Source organism: Helianthus annuus, chromosome 16 (assembly GCF_002127325.2).
Source record: "Helianthus annuus cultivar XRQ/B chromosome 16, HanXRQr2.0-SUNRISE, whole genome shotgun sequence".
Lineage (NCBI taxonomy): Eukaryota > Viridiplantae > Streptophyta > Magnoliopsida > Asterales > Asteraceae > Helianthus > Helianthus annuus.
Window position 1 is genome coordinate 77,784,701 of NC_035448.2, and position 8,478 is coordinate 77,793,178.

At 43.5% G+C, this 8,478-nt stretch overlaps 1 non-coding gene across 1 annotated transcript; it reads right to left on the reverse strand.

Moving 5' to 3' along the window:
* Positions 1-8,171: 8,171 nt before the first annotated feature.
* On the reverse strand, positions 8,172-8,278 carry LOC118488774. The gene has a single exon (XR_004885309.1). It is a non-coding gene; the product is annotated as a small nucleolar RNA R71 (small nucleolar RNA).
* Between the last annotated feature and the right edge of the window lie 200 nt (positions 8,279-8,478).

Genomic DNA, 8,478 nt, shown 5'->3' on the forward strand with positions numbered 1-8,478 from the left:
GGATATTGATTAGTGTTCTTGATTTGATAATGATGAATACGGTTGAATGATGATTAATGATTGTGTTTGATCTGATTTGTGAAACTGCCAAAGATGTTTGCTAATATCACGGAAATCATAAACTGCACCTAAGGAAATCATTTACAACGTGGATTGCGAGTCGAGAACTCACTGTCTCGACTCGAGACCAACACACGGACACAAAACAGCACAACTCGAGACCATGGTTGCGGGTCCGGTTGCGACTCGAGACCGTGTAGTCTCGACAAGCACATGACAACTCGAGATCACCTTGTTGCGACTCGAGACTTGGAAACCAGTACAACACGAGACCACTTAGTCTCGACTCGAGAGCTTAGTCTCGACTCGAGACCATACATACGTACACTCCGCTATTGGGCCTGCACACTGTTACGAGCCCAACTGATTGGGCCGGATACTTAGACTCTGCTTGTTTAGGTTCTGCTGATACCTATACGTGAATATGATGACCAATACTTGTACACAACTTGTTACGATACGTGTAGAACATACGTGCAACACTTGTATACAAACCTGACTTGTATGATAAACATGTTAGGACGTGGTTGATCACATTGTAGCTTAACTGAACCTTTTCGTGTATCATACCGAGCAATCCCAGGTGAGTTCATTGCATTTCTCTAGCATGCGTCCCGGTGGTTTGGGACAACTGGTAAACATTTGGAAGGGAAACTCTGGGTAAACAATTAACTTGGGTCTTGGTTATTGTACATGGGATCGATCATTACCAATGCTCGGTTAGGAGCATTGGGATTGTTAAGGGGCACACTCCCCGGATACACATGGGCACACTCCCTAGGGTATCTAGCATGAGCAACATCGTAACGCAACATTGAATCGCATTAACATACATCTGGTAATACAACACGTTAACAAAACCTTGAACTCACCAGCGTAGTCTGACACACTTGTTTGCATGCTTGTAGGTCGTTAACCTTGGAACATGGACTTGCTATCTGGAAGTGCTGGAGTGGTCATGGATCGAGGCTTTCGGATTAACTTACATTTAATACATTGGTTTTAAGTACTATTACGAAACATTTGCTAAACGATTTATTACATGCTTCCGCTACACAACACTTTGGGAATTGATATTATGTTTTATTTAAGTATTTACCATTGGTTCAATGTGATTGGTGGCTCGAACTCTGATGCGTAACACGCCTCGCGGGGTTTCCGCAGGTGAAATTTTGGGGGTGTTACACGCAACATCTACGTTTTGTTCTCGAACTACTCCAGGGGAATCAACTCTATGCCAAGTTCTCAAAGTGTGAATTCTGGTTAGTGGAGGTTCAGTTTCTAGGACACATTGTTAATAGTCAGGGTATCCATGTCGATCCTGCGAAGATTGAAGCAGTTAAGAGTTGGATTACACCAAAGAACCCGTCTGAAGTCCGTTCTTTTCTCCGACTAGCGGGCTATTATCGACGATTTATCGAAGGATTCTCAAAGATTGCTGTGCCGCTTACCGCTCTTACGTATAAAGATAGGTCTTTTGTTTGGGGAACTGAACAAGAGTCTGCTTTCCAAACCCTCAAGCACATGCTCTGCAATGGTCCTGTTCTCACATTTCCCGATGGAAACAATGACTTCATTGTCTATTGTGATGCTTCCAACCTTGGTCTTGGTTGTGTTCTTATGCAGCGGGACAAGGTTTTAGCTTACGCATCTCGTCAGCTCAAAATCCACGAGAAGAACTTTACAACCCATGATCTCGAGCTAGGCGCGGTTGTTTTTGCGTTAAAGATATGGTGACACTACCTGTATGGTACCAAGTGTACGATCTTCACCGATCACAGGAGTTTACAACACATCTTTGATCAGAAAGAACTTAATATGCGTCTACGCCAATGGGTAGAACTTCTCAACGATTACGACTGTGAGATTCGTTATCACCCAGGCAAAGCCAATGTTGCTGCCGACGCTCTCAGCAGACGGAGTTATTTGCTCAGCATTCGCAATACCTAAGCCCAACACGATCTCGAAACCCTCATCCGCGAAGCTCAGCACGCCTGTTTCAATGAACGCACTCTGAAGAAGGAAAGAATCTATCACGATGGAGCTCAGCTTGTAAGCAAATCGAATGGGATCTTCTATTTTCTGGACCGAATTTGGATCCCTAAGCGGACCGAGTTGCGAAAGATTTTGATGGACGAAGCCCACAAATCCCGATATTCTATTCATCCCGTTGCCGACAAAATGTACCAGGATCTTCGCTATAAGTACTGGTGGCCGGGCATGAAGAGGGATATTCTCTCTACGTTGGGAAATGCGTGACTTGTGCAAGAGTCAAGGCTGAACATCAAAGACCCTCTGGCTTACTCGAACAACCACCAATCCCTATATGGAAGTGAGAGAGTATAGCTATGGACTTCATAACAAAGCTTCCGCACACGTCATCAGGTCACGACAGCATTTGGGTTGTCGTTGATCGTTTGACCAAATCTGCTCACTTTTTGCCAATACGGGAAGACTACAAGGTAGAACGATTAGCCCGAATCTACACCGACGAGATCATTTGTAATCATGGTACGCCTCGCGACATCATCTCTGGCCGAGATGCTCGGTTTACCTCGCGATTGTGGGAAATGTTTCAAGCGGCTCTCGGTACGACGCTTAACTTAAGTACCACATTCCATCCTCAAACCGACGGACAGACTGAAAGAACGATGCGTACTCTTGAAGACATGCTCCGCTCGTGTGTCATAGACTTCGGTGGTAATTGGGATAAATACCTGCCGTTAGTAGAGTTCTCGTATAACAACAGTTATCATACCAGCATATAAATGGCACCATTCGAGGCTTTATACGGAAGAAGATGTCGATCGCCTATTGTGTGGCACGAGATTGGTCATCGCAATTAACCGGTCCCGAGTTACTACAAGAAACGACTGACAAAGTGCTCCAAATTCGAGACAACTTGCGCTCGAAGTAGACAGAAAGTTAAACCGATAGACGACGCAAGCCCCTTGAATTTGACGTTGGCGACTACGTACTCCTAAAGGTGTCACCTTGGAAGGGTGTGGTCAGATTCGGCAAGAAAGGGAAACTAGCGCCTCGATATGTTGGACCTTTTAAGATTCTGGAAAGGATCGGAAAAGTCGCCTACAGACTCGAACTACCCAAGGAGCTTAGTAATGTCCACCCGACTTTCCATGTGTCAAACCTCCGAAAGTGCCTGGCTGAGCATGATTTAATTGTACCTCTCGATGACCTTCAAATAAACGAAACACTACACTTTGTGGAGAAGCCTGTCGAAATCATGGATCTCCAAACCAAGCAGCTCAGACGCTCGCACATCCCTATTGTGAAAGTCCGATGGGAAGGCAAACGAGGCAAGGAGTTCACTTGGGAACTCGAAAGCGACATGAAGGCGAAGTACCCGCAGTTGTTTGCTACGGCTTCAGCCTAATTTTGGGACGAAATTCCCTAAACAAGGGGAGGCTGTAACACCCCAGTGTTTCGAAAGTCAAGCCAAAGTCAAGAGTGAAGTCAAAGGAAGAAAAGATCGCTAATTGCGATCTGCCACTCCCTGCTCAATCCCTGTTTTGACTTCTTTGACTATAGTCAGTCTATTTTATGTTTTACGTTAGTTGTATTATGTGGAGTAATTATTAATAATCGAACTAATCGAATGTTTATCGCTACGAACCTCTTTACGACTGTGAATAATAGGAAGTAACAATGCGATAAAGTTAACCAAACGCTAGTCAACCTAATCTAATCAACATCGCGCTCGCAAACTCGAATTATGCATTTTGGTGATTGTTATATGTGTGTGTGTGTGTGCCTTAAGTGTTACTTGTGCATGTTTATTTACGTTGTGTGGTAATCAATCGAATCGCAATTGAACTCAATCGCAATCAAATCGAAATCGCAAACCGAATACGAAATAAGGACGATTTTATGTAGATATAATATGATAAGTAGTGGAGAAGAGACAGTGCGCGACATGAGTAGTTTGGATTAAAAGTAATTTGAATAGGAAACTCTATTGCGAGCGATGCGCAATCGCAATCGCAATCGAAATCGAAATCGAAATATCAAAAATCGTCGCCCCGAACACTTGAATCAGGCAACTGATCGATCAGGCTACCAGTCGGTCGACCAGCCGGCTGATCGGACTACTGTCCGATCGGACAGGCTGTCCGATCGAGCTGCCTGGCCGATCGGCCAGCACTTTCCTCATTTGGAAGCCTATAAATACCCCTGTCATTGTCATCATTTCCACTTTTGGAAACTCTCTGACCAACCAGCTCGTGCTCTCCACCCTTTCTCAGATTTCTCACAATTCCAGTAAGATCTCGTCCTAAATCTTGTACTTTCTTGATCTACACGCACTCCTACACCTTTTTATCTTTTAAATCTTAACTTTAAACCATGAAATCATCAAGATTCAAGGTGTTCTAGGATGACGTCATCATGTGTTCTTGAAAAACTTCATGTTTTAGCCTCAATCCACCAAGAATAACTTGGATCTAACCGATTTCCACATAAACAAACAAAGGTCTTTCACATATCTAAACATATTCACGGTGAAAGGGATTGAAAGATGGTTTTCCAACTTTCTTTCAACTCTTTTACACTCAATGCCTTCAAAACCGATAGAAACGGAGCTTGTGCCGGCTTACTAATCATTCTGGTGGTTGCGTGGCCTAAGATCCGGATTCTATCCATGAGGTTCACTGATTTCGGGTTAAACGTCAAAAACCGTCCCAAACCGTTTACCAACCGGATTTGGGTGATTCCTGTCCGATCAGGAGAACTAAGTAATGACGAGACTTCTGTTGTTTGACTTGTTATAAAATTACCTCGATAAAACGACAAACAATCAAAACAACCAAGTGTTAGACGAACAGGCCGACCAGGACAATGTGCTGTCCGATCGGACTGTTGTCCGAACGGCCGAACAGACAGACGGTCGAACGACTGGCCAGCCGATCGGCTAGCACATGGGTCCCACGCTTAATCAACTTATTTGAAGTGGAGTATTGAACGAACTGCTATCCGATCGGACTACCTTCCGAATGGATTACTCTTCGGATCATGTGATACTTGACTTCAACACTTAATCGATTTTCAACATGTTCAATGCACTAGGAATGCCACCCGATCGAACTGCTGTCCGATCGAGTGCCTTCTGCTGAGAACTTGCTTATACTGAGGTACCTAGCCGATCGGGTTGCCGGCCGATCGAACGACCGTCCGATCGACCGACCTGAAAGGTAAAGATACTTCAAGGTTTTCAAATACTGCAACAAAAACTTCAAAAGTCAAACCATCATATACAAACACATCTTACTCAAAGAAAGGAAGAAACAATCCACTCGAACAGCCATCCGATCGGACAATTGTCCGAATGGACTGTCAACCGAACGGTCCGCCGACCGATCGGACTACCGTCCGATCGACCAGCTGTCCGATCCTTCAGCACCTATTTCCGTTTTACGCGTACTTATCAGTATGCTATCGAACCATTCAGGCTAACCCTATTCTCAAGCGCTCCCTTCAATCCATCAACCACTGTGAGTATACTCGATCCCTTTTTGCTTTAAGCACTTTTGGGTGTTACATACGTTACTTATTCTAAATCACAATCGAACACACTATGCAATACTTTTAAACGCTAACCGTTACCGCATGTTATACGTGACTTATTGAATGCTTGTTTGTTTTGTTTACACATGGAATGCTGTCTACCTTCCTTAACGACGGTAGTAATATAGTTTGGACTCAGCACCCGCTCATGCGGGGGTTGTTAAGGATGATTATTTGCATGGATTACAGTGGTGATCATGTATTACGAACTGCCTTGGGCAGCCAACCCGCAGTCATTGGTATCGATAGGTGTATTGACTTTACACTATGTGTATTGACTTTATTTTAACGTCTGTGACAGGTGTTTAGGATGCTGATGTGCACAAAATGCAACATATAAATTACATCAATTGTGGCATAAAACTAACCCTTTTTTAGTACTAATGTTGGAAAAAGTGTGCTTTTGCCTTCCTTTTGTATTTTCAGGAATAAATGAGCTCAAATGAACAAAAGAATCAAAAAGACAGCTAAATCTAACATAAATACAAGAAAAGGAACAAACGTGGCATGCCCGACCCCCCGACAGCATCTTCCCAAAGCAAAACAAGAAGGCAGAAGACTGAACATGCCCCGTGCTCAGTGAGCACGAGGGCGTGCCCAAGTGTCAGCAGAAAAGACAAAGTTATAGAAGCTTTTACTGCCCACCATGGGGCCGTGCTCAGCGGACACGGGGGCGTGGTCAACTGCTGCAGACGCATTTAATGAAATTGCTAATTGCAATTAATGAAGAGAGAGTCGGATGGACACGGGGCCGTGCCCAGGCTTCTGTTCAGCCTATAAATAGGAGTGCTTGGAGCTCTTGCAACTCATCCCTTGGTACACCACCTCTCTCACACTTCACCCACCACCCACCACCATCACAACACCATCATCTACCACCATCATCCATTGTCCATCATAGAGTGCGTGAGTCATCTCGGGATCCAAGATTGATCGTAAGAGTTCTTGACAATCAAAGGCCATGTTTGCCTAAGTCTCTTACATCACTTGGTGAAGACAAGTGTTTAGTGTAATACTATTTATTTTTAATCTTTTGCACTTTTTAATTGGTTTTGTATTAATGACTTTAATTACTAGTTTCTTATGTTGAAGGTGATTCTTCCTCATCGTCTGTCTGTGGTGTCATGGCATTATTTTACTGTCTATATAAAATAAAAGATTTTCACCATTCATATCTCCACGGTCTATGTGGAGGTATGTTGGCTACCTGGTTGGGGGTTAAGGGAACGGTTTGGTAAGAGTCTTGCCATTGTTCAGTGTATAGATCCTACAAAGGACCTGGGTCAAATTTAGTAGGACCTCCTTCAATACCCAACGGTATTGGATGGCGGGGGTCCAAACTCTTTGACCCCCTCATAAGTTAAACTACTATTAAAACCTTAACCTGGCTACTTAGGACTGTATCCCTGCTGACTCAGACTACTTAGCCGAGGGTAACGTCGCCTTCAAAAGAGGGGCCTACCACATTATGCATTAATAACTTAATTAATTATCTTTCAATAATCCGACCCTTTACGATTGTATCCTTGCTAACTCAAACTATTGGGTTGAGGGTAACGTCGCCTTCAAAAGAGGGGCCTACTGCAATAACTAAGATAATCTCTTAAACAAGTGCAAAAGTGCGAAAATAATCAAAGGTTACACTACACACGAGTCGGATCCAAGTGATTCATCTTGTCTATCTATTTTTACTTTTATTTTCTTTTTCCGCATTTTAGTTAGTTTTATTTTTCTAGTATTAAAATCTTTTTCTAACTCTTTGATTTGATTCGACGTTGAGGATAAACCGGTACTAAAAGCTCTTGTGTCCTTGGACGACCTCGGTATCTTACCAACACTATACTACCTCCACGATGGGTGCACTTGCCCATATGTGTGTTTAGTGTTAGTGAATATCGTGTTTATAAATTTAAAACTTGGCTAAAAAGTGTAAAAGGGGCTTAAAATATACACCTAATTTATATATACACTTACACGCATCAAGTTTTTGGTGCCGCTGCCGGGGACACAAGGATTTTAAGAAAGTTAGGAATCAGCGGCCTTATCATTTTTTTTATTTTATTTTTTTAGGATTTTCTTAGTTTTTCAGCTTCTGCAGAGTTCAGCACGGGCCTTGCCTGGTCGGACACGGGCCTTGCCTGGTCGGCCACGGGCCATGCCCAGCAGCGTCAATGGTAGTTTTTATTTTCCGAGTTACAAAGAGCTGAGCACGGGGCCATGTCGGTGCAACACGAGGTCGTGTCCAACTTTCCAGTAACAGGGATCCGGAAAACAATCGCTGTATCTCTAACCACGGGCCGTGTTCACTGAGCACGGGGCCGTGGTGAACTTTCTGACCAACATTCTTTTCTGTTTTTATTGCAGGACTTGGAACCAGACACCACATCCGAACTTTCTACATAGTGTATGAGCTCCAGTTCTGGTAGAGACATAAAAGAACCTCTAGAAAAACCCGAACGCTTTCTCAGAACTTTCTACATAGTGTATGAGCTCCAGTTCTATATAAGTATTTCCCTCCCGCTAAAACGGATAAATTAATGACTGAAATTAATACATATTCACAAGAGGATGGGGAATCCATATATGAAACTTGGGAAAGGTTCAAGGAGCTATTGCGAAAATGTCCTCATCACGGTCTTGAGGTATGGCAACAAGTATCCACTTTATACAATGGGTTGTTGCCACACACAAGACAAACACTTGACTCTAGCTCCGGGGGACTTTTAGGTAATCGCCGCCCACATGAAATATACAATCAAATTGAGGAAATTGCTCAAACCTATTTTCAGTGGCACACTCCCCCAGGTAATAAATCTATTGCCCCGGGCGCCCATAAGG